Below are 13,694 nucleotides of genomic sequence, written 5' to 3'. Positions count from 1 at the left end.
TTTAAACCTCTGCGTCACAATATACTCAAATATGTAAAAAACATTCATTTCCTCAAAATCGATTTTGAAATCACATTTAGGAAACACAGCACAGATCCTATGTACAACCATCTGCCTCACAGCAGGGATAAGACTAAGGCAAAAGCTTTCACATGAAGCTTCACAATTTTACAAAATACAATTCCTCTATGCAAACAAACTCAATATGCTTCCTACACTGAGTTAACACATGTAACATCATTGTAAAGAGTCAAATTCACACCTGTGTCTAATAGTGCAGTCAGGGATAGGCTTCATGAAGCCTAGTTCACTGCACTCTTAGACACAAGCCTCACCACCTACGCTCCCCAAGAAAGCCCAAACATGTACCTTTTTGCACCATATTTAAAAAGAGACACATGTAATTAGATGCGTCACTTTTTAAACCTCTGTGCCACAATATACTCAAATATGTAAAAAACGTTCATTTCCCCAAAATCGTTTTTAACATCACATTTAGGAAACACAACACAGATCCTATGTACAACCATTTGCCTCACAGCAATGATAAGACTAAAGCAAAAGCTTTCACATGAACCTTCACAATTTTACAAATTACAATTCCTCTATGCAAACAAACTCAATATGTTTCCTACACTAAGTTAACACAGGTAACATCATTGTAAAGAGTCAAATGTATTTCTATTAAACATGCAGACATTTTTTATTCCTTTTAAAAAATGTTAAAAATATTTTTTCCCCCAAAATCGTTTTTTACATCACATTTACAAAACACAGCACTAGTCCTACGTAGAAGCATTCCATGTCACGACTAAAAATTCACAATTTTACAAAATACAATTACTCTATGCAGTAAAAACTTTTTACCAAGCATTATCAAAAAGCATGACACAAAGCAACATGTAAAGACCACAATTTTCTTCAAAATCTTCTCCATAGAGTATACAAATCTCTATTTATATTAAATGAATCATAACTCACCTTTACAAATGCTTTAGGACATTCACAACAATGTCAGATACACACACCAATATTTCTTTAGCAGAGTAAAAGGTATGTTCTCCAAGCACTGCAAACCATAAAGGCACAGAAAACCTCTAATTCTACACAGATATCCCTTTTTGTTAACCAATTAAAACTCTTCCCTCTCTATATTCAAACCAACACCCTTCGCCCCCTCAGCCCTTTCTACCTTTTACCATAGCAACTCCCACCTTACTGAGCTGCCAGGGTTAAAAGTTTATTCTACAATGTTGCAAATCACCTCTGCAAGGATGTTTGACCTGCAAATACACCAGCTTATCTGGTGTAAGGTTTCTTTAAATAACTTTTTTTTAACCATTCAAATTACTTCTTACACAGAACACAACCATGCACCCTAACTTTCAGTTTTCACCTATCTCATTCTACCAATCATTGCTTGTGATTCAAGAGCACTGAAACTCCACAGGTTTTTTTTTGCAAACTCCTATTATTCCAACTGCCATTTCTTTTCCACACTTCATCTAACTGCACCAGAATCTCCTCTGACTAGGTATTCTGTCTGGATTATTGGACATAGCTATATCCACTGGGCTCAAAGGTATGCTAGTACCAGAAATGTACACAACCTTGATTTATCAAACGTGAACATAAAATGGATTGGCCACAGAGGATTAAAATGTCACCAATTGATTCCATTGGTGAAAACCTTTTTGCATTTGCCACACCCTGACCTATTAATTCTGCACTGTGGAGGAAATGACTTGGGCACTTTGACTGGTGTAGGTCTGGAAATGCTTTTAAAGGACACCTTTGATCAATTGATGGCACTTTTTCCACAAACTGCCTTGGTATATTCCAATATATGCCAAAGGCAGAAATGGAAGTGGTCCAACCAATTTTGTCCACAATTTGAAAAAGCACGGAAACATGTGAATAAATCTGTTTCTGCTTACATGAGAGACTATGGAATGGGTTCAATATACAACAACAACTTGCGTTACAACATGCAAGATATTTACAGAGAAGATGGTGTGCACTTCTCAGATGAAGGGAATAGAATATTCCTCCTGAATTTAAGACTGTGCATGTACTACTTGTAGGTACCTAAATCAGCCACAGAACCCAAAAGCCCTTTTCAGGGCTACCCTATCTCTGATCACTCCAAATGATTATCTTTCTCTATTTTTTCTCACTATTTTTCACCAAAGTACGCTCCCCGGTACGCTCCCCGGTGCGCGTACCGGGCGCCCCCCCCCCCCCCCGTGAAAATCGTTTTTTTTTTTTGTACCACGGGACCCTTTTATGGCCCCCACATCAAACCTAGGGGGTCAGGGGGGGTGTACCCTGCCCCCTTTTGCTCATTTCCCCCTTAGAATTTTTTCCACCTCTTGTATCTCAATCCTACCGAGACACAAGATGGCGGCCGCTGCTGACTGTTTCGAATGTTTACAGACACCCGAGAACCAATCAGCTTGCCGTGCGCAAGTCACGTGGCGCGCCCGGAGCGCTCCCTGGTGCGCGTACCGGGGCGCGCTTACAGATATATATACATGTTTTTAAACCTAAATTACTCAAAATCCACTGGAGCACATATCTTGAGACATAGCAAAGGCACATTGGGCTACCAGTCCCTACAATTTTGCCAAGTTTGGTGAAAATCCATTCAGCCGTTCGAGCTAAAATCACGACAGACCGCCTTATGGAAATTAACATGGGGGAAACATGTTTTGGGACCCCCCTTTTATCTCAGCCCCCGCTTGACGAATCCCCCCCAAACTATCAGGGAAGGAGCGGAGAGCCGCGAGGTAAAGTTGCTGAAAAATTCAGCCTGATTGCTCAACCGGCGCCAAAGTTATTCTAAATAGAATGTTGCGATTTCCCTATGGAAATCGATCCTAACTATATATACCTACTGGCGACCGCCAGTAGGTAATCTATATTTATATATATCTATATATATATATATTACCTACTGGCGGTCGCCAGTAGGTATATATAGTTAGGATTTTTTCTCTATGGGTTTTTTGAAAATTCTATGTCTAATAACTTTGGCGTTTGTGGACGGAATTGGCTGAAATTTTCAGGAAAATGGCACATTTTGTTTCTGAGCAGCCCTTAAAAATTTGGGGGGGGTTCGTCAAGGGGGGGCTGAGAAAAAAGGGGGGTCCCAAAACGTGTTTTTAACATTGAGTTTTCCATAGGGCGGTTGACCTCACTTTTAGCCCGAACGGCTGAATGGATTTGCACGAAACTTGGCAAAATTGTAGGGACTGGTAGCCCGATGTGCCTTTTGTAGGTCTCAATATATGTGCTACAGTGGATTTTGAGAAATTAATGTTTAAAAAAAGATATATATCTGTAACAGCGGACCGGGCAGCGCTCCAGGACGCGTACTTTTCGCGCAACGGAGCTTTGTGAAGCGAAGCTGATTGGTTCTCCGGCGTCTGTCAACATTCCAAACAGTCCGTAGCGGCCGCCATCTTGTCTCTCGGTAGGATCGAGAGACAGAGGAGGCCAAAGCGAAGGGGCAAATGACCATAAGGGGGAATAGTAGATCCTCGCTGACCCCCTACGTTTGATGTGGAGGTTTTAAAAGGGCCCCGCGGGGCAAAAAAAAAAAAATAATAATAATCGAACGGCTGAATGGATTTGCACGAAACTTGGCAAAATATTAGGGACTGGTAGCCCGATGTGCCTTTGCTAGGTCTCAATATATGTGCTCCAGTGGATTTTGAGAAATTAACGTTCAAAAAAAGATATATATCTGTAACAGCGCTCCGCTTCGCGTACTTTTCGCGTTACGGAGCTTTGCGAAGCTGATTGGTTCTCCGGCGTCTGTCAACATTCCAAACAGTCCGTAGCAGCCGCCATCTTGTCTCTCGGTAGGATTGAGAGACAAGAGGAGGCCAAAGCGAAGGGGGAAATGACCATAAGGGGGCATAGTAGATCCTTCCTGACGTCTTAGGTTTGATGTACCATTTTGCCAAGTTTGGTGTAATTCCGTTCAGCCATTCAGGCTGTAGACGTATGTAAATGTCCTATGGAAAATTGCATGGGGAAAACACATTTGAAAGTGTTGAAATTTAGAACCAATTAAAATGTTAGTTTGGTTTTGTATTTGTGTGTGATGAAAGTTAATTGGTTATGTATATATTTCAAATGAGAGGAAACCACAGCCATTTTGTGATACTACTGTCTGAGGTACATTTGTGAGGAATTTTTGGTGGTGAATTTCTGGTGTTTGATTTACACAGTACTAACACTTCTCCTACTTTTAAAAAGGTGAGTTGTTAATTTGTAAGGGGAACTATGTTGTACACTTGAAGATAATTTGAAAAATGTTTTCTGTTATTTATTTGCAGTCCTTCTGTTATACTAAATACTTGATAAAGTTAGTTTTATATTATGTATTACTAAAAACGATAAATGAAAGTGATTATTTTTTTCTGCAATTTACAGCAAGCAATTTCAAAATAAAATGGCTCACAATGAAGAGACCGTGGCAATTTCTTTTGAATTGTCCACTACATTGATTGAAATTGAGAGCACCAATAATGAAATATTGTCACAAGGAGGAGATGACTTGTATGATTCCATTAGATTGATTGAAATGGACAGCACCAATAATGAAATATTGGCACAAGGAGATGACTTGAATGATTCCACTACATTGATTGAAATTGAGAGCACCAATAATGAAATATTGTCACAAGGAGGAGATGACTTGTATGATTCCATTAGATTGATTGAAATGGACAGCACCAATAATGAAATATTGTCACAAGGAGGAGATGACTTGAATGATTCCACTACATTGATTGAAATTGAGAGCACCAATAATGAAATATTGTCACGAGGAGATGACTTGAATGATTCCACTACACTGATTGAAATTGACAGCACCAATAATGAAATATTGTCACAAGGAGGAGATGACTTGAATGATTTTTTTGATCAATCTCTTGATGGCGAATTTATTGAATGTTTGGAGACCATAGAGGTACAAGAATCATCATTGCAGACTTTTCATGAGGACATTGCTGATGAGGACATGTTACTAGTTCTTTCAAATTTAGAAAATTCTGAAGAATAAATTTATATTTAGAAATCAAAAATTGTTTGAGACATTATTCATTTTTATTTTTAATTTATGAGGTTGTAGCGAAGTGATTGTAGTATAAAATGAGACTTATAGTATAGAGTGCAACATTTTTATGTTACATGGTAAGTTTACTCATATTTACTTCCCTTCTGCCACTATATTATCTCCAATGTGTATTTGACATCTCTTCTTCATCTCCGGCCTCCTTTCTCTCACTGTGTCTCCGATGCATCTTATCGCTGCTATTTTGTGTAATTACAGAAGAGAGTAAAATAAAATAGTTCGGAACGTGAAAAGGGGGCAAAGTAGAGTACTCCTCACCCCCTAGGCCTTTTTAGGCGGTCCCAAAAGGATCAGTTTCTGCTTTCCTGAGAGATTATGGTATGAGTTCCATATACCACAATAACTTGCATTACAACATGCAAGATATCTATCTCCTTTTGGAGATATTCGCGCTAAGCGCGAATATCTCCAAAAAGTAACACCTGCCCTGAGCAGTTCTTAGCCATGTTATCCAATGGGAGGTGGATAACATGGCTAAGAGCATTAGCTCGGTAATGCATGAATATCGCTGAGTTTTTAGCGATATTGATGCATTGCGGCCGTTTATTATCACATTTGCGATAAACCTTGATAATAGCAAGGTTTATCTTCGATAATTTCTGACGATGCTTAGCGGTAGAAAATTCGTTGGTAAGCATCGTTAGCGATAAATATCGCTTAACTTTGGTAATATGCCCCAACGTCTGTTAACGTTCGATTCGAAGGAAATGAGGAAGTGTTGAAAAACATTGTTTGCGCTATCTTACCTTTTTTGAAATGCCACACTTTTGTGGTCCCCGGCAGCCATTTTAGATGTGTTGACCAGACCCACTCTCTGCACGCTGTCGATTCGTAGCATGGCTCCTCACCCTCGCAAGCATCTTCCCCAGGCACTGGTCACCCCCGCTCTCTGTCTTATGCATGGGCAATAAACCTCCCCCCATCTGCGCTGCTCTTCCCTGAAAATCACACTCTGTGCCCGCCCGACACCTCCCTTTCGCCCTATTCACTACCGCACCCTCTGACACTCCTCTTCCTCTGTGTCCGATTGTCCAGGCTATCAGCTAGCCCTGCAGATGTAGTTTATGGCCCCAGCTGTAAAGAATCACCCCTCTTCAAAGGAGTTATAGTAGATCAAGGCCCACACCCGATGAGATCCGTCACACCACACACGTTCCTACTATCTGAAAACCATCCTGTATTGTGATTGGGGAGGGGACCGAGCCTGAAGCGGAAGATTCCAGGAATGACTCTTGGTACATCAAAGTTTTTACAATTATGTGTCACATTAAAAATATGTAGCACTCCAACAAAGTAGTAGGAATATAAAACTTTAATAACATATAAATATATACAACAAAACAAAAACAGTAAAAACATTTAAACAACGAAGAGACCGTGGCAATTTCTTTTGAATTATCCAATAGATTTATTGAAATTGACAGCACCAATAATGAAATATTCTTGTCAGTAGCGGTCTGTTGTGCGAATAGTTACAAGGCAGCAGAACGCGCTGAAATCTAGATGGCACGAAAGTGATGTCTAGTAAGTTGCCGCCCAGCAAATAACGGCGTGGGGCGCCGCGGGGGTGAGTGAGTCCAGTAGGCACCACAGCTATTCTTACCGGCATCGCAGAATTACTGCTGGGGACAATGCCTGTGCTGTAGCAGGGTCACAGCAGAAACAAAAAGGATTTTGTTGAAGATGTTGTTGGTTTTAAATTTGAAAACAGTTCTGGTGTCAACTGCTATGCTAATGTAGTGGTTAATGTTTTGTTTTCTCTAGAAAATGTAAAAGAGGGGGAGGCAGTCCAAAGTTCCGTTAAAAGGGCAAAGGAAAGGATCGGTGGTTTGAACTATCAGTGAAAAAGGGGAGGGGGTGCAACAATTTTTCCTACCGGGTCACACTGTGCTTTCACCGGAACTGAGGTCTGCAGGATTCTAGTAATTCAAAGTGAGTCTGGTGCCAGCATGGGAGCGCCGACGTCCCGCGGATACAGTTTCGTCACTCCACGGGCGATCATGGCAGTCATTCCCCATCGGGGGTCGGAGACTCCCGCGGCTCCTCTAGAATCTTCAAGGTCGTGGAGGACTACGGTGGTGGAGTCAAGCAGTGACCGGGCCATTTCTTTATGCTGGGCCCGCTCTTGCCAGGTCGACCGCCATTTTGAGAGTTCGGTAGCTACTGGCGATCGCGGGGTCAAATGAGCGGACGGGCTCCACCCTGCCGGGCGAGACGTTGCAGCATGGCCACAGTGGAAGAACCCTTTTCCGGGCGCCTGGAGCGCTGAGGGTGCAGCTGGGAAGCCTCCACCTGGGGAGGCGGGAGAGGCCTGTTCGCACCGTCTCTCCCTCCCAGTGCACCCCACGGCGTCTCGGTTGAGATTTGTTATGGCCGGACCAGGCGATGAGGACGAGGGGGGGGTGGGGTCGGAGGCATGTGCAAGAAATCCCCCCCCAGTGTTGTCGCAGCCATTATTCAAGAAAGAAGAAGTGTCCCGTCCGTCTTCGGGCCGGGCTTCCGGTAGATGTCGGCCGGACGCCCCTGGCTCTGGCCCCATGAACGGGTTTCTTGGTTTATCGGCTGCAGCCGGATCCCGTCGTCCTCGGCCCCCCGACCGTTGGTGGCCGGACCGGAAGAGCATGTGGCGGGAGTACCTGCAACTCTCAAGGGCCACCGCGGCCGGACTGGGAGAGAGACGGGAGGGTCGAGGAGACATTCCCCCCCCTGCAACTGTTCAGCGTTGTAAAGGCAATCCCCTGGCCGGGTCCCGCTGGCCTCGGCCTCTCCTCCGGTACACCCTACGTTAGGATCTCCTGGCCGAGGCGTGGCAGCAGGACCTGCCTTATATGGGCTGCTCCCGGCTGGGCGTAGCCGCAACCCTGCCCCACCTTGGAAGTTTCCAGAGTGGGGGCGGATGTTCTACTGACTTGCATTTTCCCTAGTCTATCGATTTCTTTGGCGTGGCAGGCGGTGGGACAGCGAGGGGTGATTTGGTTTCTCTTACTGTTTTCCTGGTCTCTCACCACTGGCATATTTTAACGTTTTCTTGTTTTCTAGGACATTAATAGGTTTTATCATTACGTTATGTTATCGTTTCTTTGTTCGTTGTTTAATAAAAGTTCATGTTCATCAGTGGCCTACTGATTTTCGTTTTCCTATTCTTTTCTTTCCCGGTTGTTTCATGCTAAAGTTTCTGTTAACAGGATACAGTGATCACTTCGTTATTATTGCATATGTCCTTTTCACTAGGGGTGCTCTCTTGTTGGGCCAGATGACCTATCTCTAGTAAATGGTCCGGGTGAAACAGGTGCATCAATCAGTGGGGAGTAGATAGGCATGACAGATTACAACGGGGGAGAAAGGTCCGCATTACCTACACTTTCACTACTTGTAAAGATTTTCCTACGTTTATTTGCAAACAGGGAATACCTCCAAAAAGAACTAATTCCCAAACAGTCAATGTTCGGACAATCAATCAATCAATGAGGAATGAAATAGGTACGACGTGTTAAAGGCTTGCGTTACCTACCCTTCACTATCTGCAAAGGGAGAGAGAATATTCCTATTCTTCCTCGTTTGCAGGCAGAGAAGATCCTTAAGAGAACCAACTTCGAACAATTCAATGCTCGATTGAAACAATCAACAAGGGGTACTGTGAACACAAATGAACGCCGCTTATGTACATACGCATTGCTATTTTCAACAGGTTGTTCCTAATGTTTCTATTTTAGCGAGGTCAAAAAGATATCCCATTAGTGGCCTACTGATTTTGTTCGATTCCTTTTGTTTTTTTACACGATTTTTCGCTATCTGCAAAGACTAAACAGAGTATTGCGACTCTGTGCTTGTTTGTAAATAGAGAATGAACCAAAGAGAACAATCAATCAAATGGAGAGAGAAGCAAGCACGACGGATTACAAAGGGGGCAAAGGGCTGCGTTAACTACCCTTCACTATCTGCAAAGAGAGAGTACTCCTAATAGAAATGAGGGGTGGGGGGCAGCATTCAAAGCAGATCAGTGTGCATAAACACGAAAATGTTTTTACTTACCACGTACTTGACATTCGACAGCTTATGATATTTGCTATTAAAAAACCATTGAAATTCACTGAAAAAACCATAGGTTATAGACCATATATAGTTAGGAATTAGCATTTACAAAACCTTGAAAATTCACTGAAAAAACCATAGGTTATAGACCATATATAGTTAGGAATTAGCATTAACAAAACCTTGAAAATTCACTGCACTGCAGTTGCACTAACTATATATCGCGCACCCGCAATCCACTGCTGATGATGTCACATATTACATCATTCATGACATGGTCAGTGACATCACTGATGACATCACTGATGACATCTCAAATGACATCACTGATGACATCACTGATGACATCTCATTTGACATCAATGACCACATCACTGATGATATCATTCATGTGACAATACAATGCATCTCCTCACATTTTAATATAACCTCTGTTTCACCCAGTGTTAAAAAGAGTATAATTTTTGAAACCATTGACACACCAATACTAGTTACTACATACGCACACACCTTCACTCATTCACCCATACAATCATTCATACATACAATCACTCATCTTTACAACACTATCATATGCACTCATACACCTGTACAGACACTCACAGTCTGCCACTCATCCATGGAGTTACTCACACACCTAGTCAGTCCTGTAAAGAATCAATGAGACTTCCATTTTCTTGTCTATACAGTTAAACATAGAGCACCTTACATTTTCAAACATATACTAACACATACTTACCTTCTTATACAATCATTGATACAAGTACAGATTGATCTGCACAGAGTCACACACCTCGCAGCTAGCCACACACACACTCAGTCTCCCATACAAATACTTGGGCAATCAATCAATAACCCATATAGTTACTCATATAGCTACTGATCAACACATGCAGCAGTTTACAGAACAACAGACATAATGATGCACAAATTAAGACAGTTTAGTCACTAACCCATGCACTCAGTGAGACACATTTAATCACTCACTCATACAGTCAGTCATGCACCTACTAAATCCTTCGTCCAGACACTTACACATCAATCAATCAGGAGTTTGTTAAAGCGCGACTACTCACCCGTAAGGGTCTCAAGGCGCTAGGGGTGGGGGGGGATTTGGGGGGGTGCAGGTTCCATTCCATCAAGGAGGGGGTCTGTCGAAGAGCCAGGTTTTGAGGTTTCTTGCGAAGATGGGGAGCGATGTTGTCTGTCTGAGGTGGTGCGGAAGGGCGTTCCATGCCTTGGCCGCGAGGAAGAAGAAGGAGCGGCCTCCCGATCTGGTCTTTCTGGTGCGAGGGACCACAGCGTAGGAAAGCTGGGCTGATCGTAGGGTCCTTTGGGGTGCGTGGAATTTGAGTCGGCTGTTCAGGTATGCTGGTCCGGTGCCGTGGAGGGCCTTGTGTGCGTGGGTGAGCATCTTAAAGGTGATTCTCGCCTCGACGGGGAGCCAGTGGAGTGTGCGCAGGTGCTGGGAGATGTGGCAGTGTTTTGGCAGGTTGAGGACCAGTCTTGCGGCGGCGTTCTGGATGTTCTGTAGCTTGCGGATGAGGTTTTTGTTTATTCCGGCGTAGAGTGCGTTGCCGTAGTCGAGTCTGCTGGTGACCAGGGCGTGAGTGACTGTCTTTCGGTGTTCGAGGGGGATCCATTTGAAGGTCTTACGAAGGAGGCGGAGGGTGTGGAAGCAGGAAGATGAGACAGAGTTGATCTGACGGTCCATTTTGAGCTCGGAGTCCAGGATGATTCCCAGGTTGCGTGCGTGGTCTGTGGGGGTTGGCGGGTTTCCACTCATTCTTCAATATGTAAGACATATTTAAACTTTATAGAAACAAAAAATCACTGGATGTTGTTATCAGTGATGTCATCAGTGATGTCATTTGAGATGTCATCAGTGATGTCATCAGTGATATCACTGACCATGTCATGAATGATGTAATATGTGACATCATCAGCAGTGGATTGCGGGTGCGCGATATATAGTTAGTGCAACTAACTATATATGGAATTTCATTGGTTTTATGTCAATAAAATATCCAGCTAACTATATATGGTCTCTAACCTATGGTTTTTGCAGTGAATTTTCAAGGTTTTGTAAATGCTAATTCCTAACTATATATGGTCTATAACCTATGGTTTTTTCAGTGAATATATATATATATATATATATATATATATATATATATATATATATATATATATATATATATATATATATATATATATGTGTATTTTCACTGAAAAAAACATAGATTTCAGGCCTGATATAGTTAGGAATTAGCGTTTAAAAAACCTTAGAAATTCACGGGAAAAAAAGTAGGTTTTGGGGGTGTTATAGTTACCTGGACCTCATACAAAACCATTGAAATTCCTCCGATATAGTTAGTTGTACTAACTATATCTCGCGCGCCTGAAATCCACTGCTGATGATGTCACATATTACATCATTCATGACATCACTGATGACATCTCAAATGACATGTGGAGGGGTGCCGCATGGCCCCCGTCTCGGGCTACTACTAGCCCTGGGGACCCCATCCCCCGGGGCTAGCCCTCCTTATTGGGGGCCGTGGGGTGAGCCCCCATACATAATTTTAAAGCCCGGGGGAGGCGGTCCCCGGGGCTGGGGGGCCCCTCTGGGCCCCCCATTCTTATAATAAAAAAGAAGCCCCGGGGTGGTGGTCCCCGGAGCTGCAGGGGGGCCGTGAGCCCCTTGCATACGTAATGTGAAAGCCCCGGGGGGTGGCAGTCCCTGGGACTGGGGGGCCCCTCTGGGCCCCCTATTATTATAAAACACATTGCCTCCGGGACTTGACCCCCCCAGAGGCTAATTAGAATTAAAGCGCAGGAGCCCGCGCTTCTTTTTTTTGGGGTTCGGCAGGATATATGTATCCTACGCGCATCCAGTGATTTAAAAAAAAAGAAAAAAATTGGGGCCTAGGGGGTCAGGGTATTTCTACCCTGCCCCCTTTTCTTGTTTTTCGTGTTTCTCTTTCTGTTTTCTTGTGCCTTGGTTCTACTTCCTGGTTTGGAGTGTTGACAGCCAATTAGCATTTCGCTCGTGCTCGGGAGGATACGCGTACCCTACTTCATCCATAGATTTAGCTATGATTTTACTTTTGATTTTCTTAAGAACTACTGCACGGATTTACACCATTTAACAAAAAGCGTGATCTGCGAACCACACTTGACCTTTTTGCCGAATATGGTGTCATTACGTTCAGCAGTTCGGGCTGTAGCCGCGGCTAAAGGTCCCTATGGAAAATTGCATGGGGAAAACATGTTTTGTGACCCCCCTTTTTCTCATCCCCCGCTTGACAAATCACCGCGAAACTTTCAGGATAGGAGCTGAGCGGAGCGCCCCATCTTCCTTGAGAAGTTCGCGGAAAGCCCCCCGCGGACAACGTGAGTCTGAAGCACCGACGAGGGAAGAGGTGCCAACAGAGCAACGTGAAGCGAGTTGGCGGATGTACAGAAGGCAGTCTACTCACCTGGCAGGTATCTGGCGAACCCACTGTGGTAATACTTGCATTGAGGTATGTTGCGAGGCTTCCACTATGGAAAGAATCGAACTATTAAGACCAGAATGCCTCTGAGAACACGCCCACTATGGCAGAACTTACAATCACGCTGCGAGTGCAGCGTTACTTCTCGCCTTTCTGTTCCCGCAATTGCCTAACCAGTGATCAAGGGACTGTCGTCCAGAAACGCGTATGGATGTAGAGGCACATAGACGCTGGAACTACCGGGTATGTACACAGCAATTTGCCAATAAAAAAGCTATACCACACTGCGTGTGGCTTTCCAATTTGGAGTGTGTACAGGTGGAATATATATATATTGCTTAGCCCGAAACGCGTCTTGCTTTACCAACTGAAACTGAAATAAAGAACCTGTAAACTGTTCTGGTAGTCTGTCTCCTGCTTCGCCAATCCAAGGGGGATTGGAGTTTGCGTCTTGGAGTTCTCTGGTATATATATATATATATATATATATATATATATTGCCAGTAGGTAATTATATATATATATAGTTAGGAATTAGCATTTACAAAACCTTGAAAATTCACTGAAAAAACCCATAGGTTATAGACCATATATAGTTATGAATTAGCATTTACAAAACCTTATTTTACTCACACAAAACCATTGAAATTCCATATATAGTTAGTTGCACTAACTATATATCGCGCACCCGCAATCCACTGCTGATGATGTCACATATTACATCATTCATGACATGGTCAGTGACATCACTGATGACATCACTGATGACATCTCAAATGACATCACTGATGACATCACTGATGACATCTCAAATGACATCACTGATGACATCACTGATGACAACATCCACTGACTGTATGTTTCTGTAAAGTTAAAATATGTCTTACATATTGAAGAATGAGTGGATGTATAAGTGTCTGGATGAAGGATTTAGTAGGTGCATGACTGACAGTATGAGTGAGTGATTAAATGTGTCTCACTGAGTGCATGGGTTAGTGACTAAACTGTCTTAATTT

This window comes from Lissotriton helveticus, chromosome 11 (genome assembly GCF_964261635.1).
Source record: "Lissotriton helveticus chromosome 11, aLisHel1.1, whole genome shotgun sequence".
Lineage (NCBI taxonomy): Eukaryota > Metazoa > Chordata > Amphibia > Caudata > Salamandridae > Lissotriton > Lissotriton helveticus.
The sequence above is the reverse complement of the archived record's forward strand: the minus strand, read 5'-3'. Positions refer to the sequence as shown.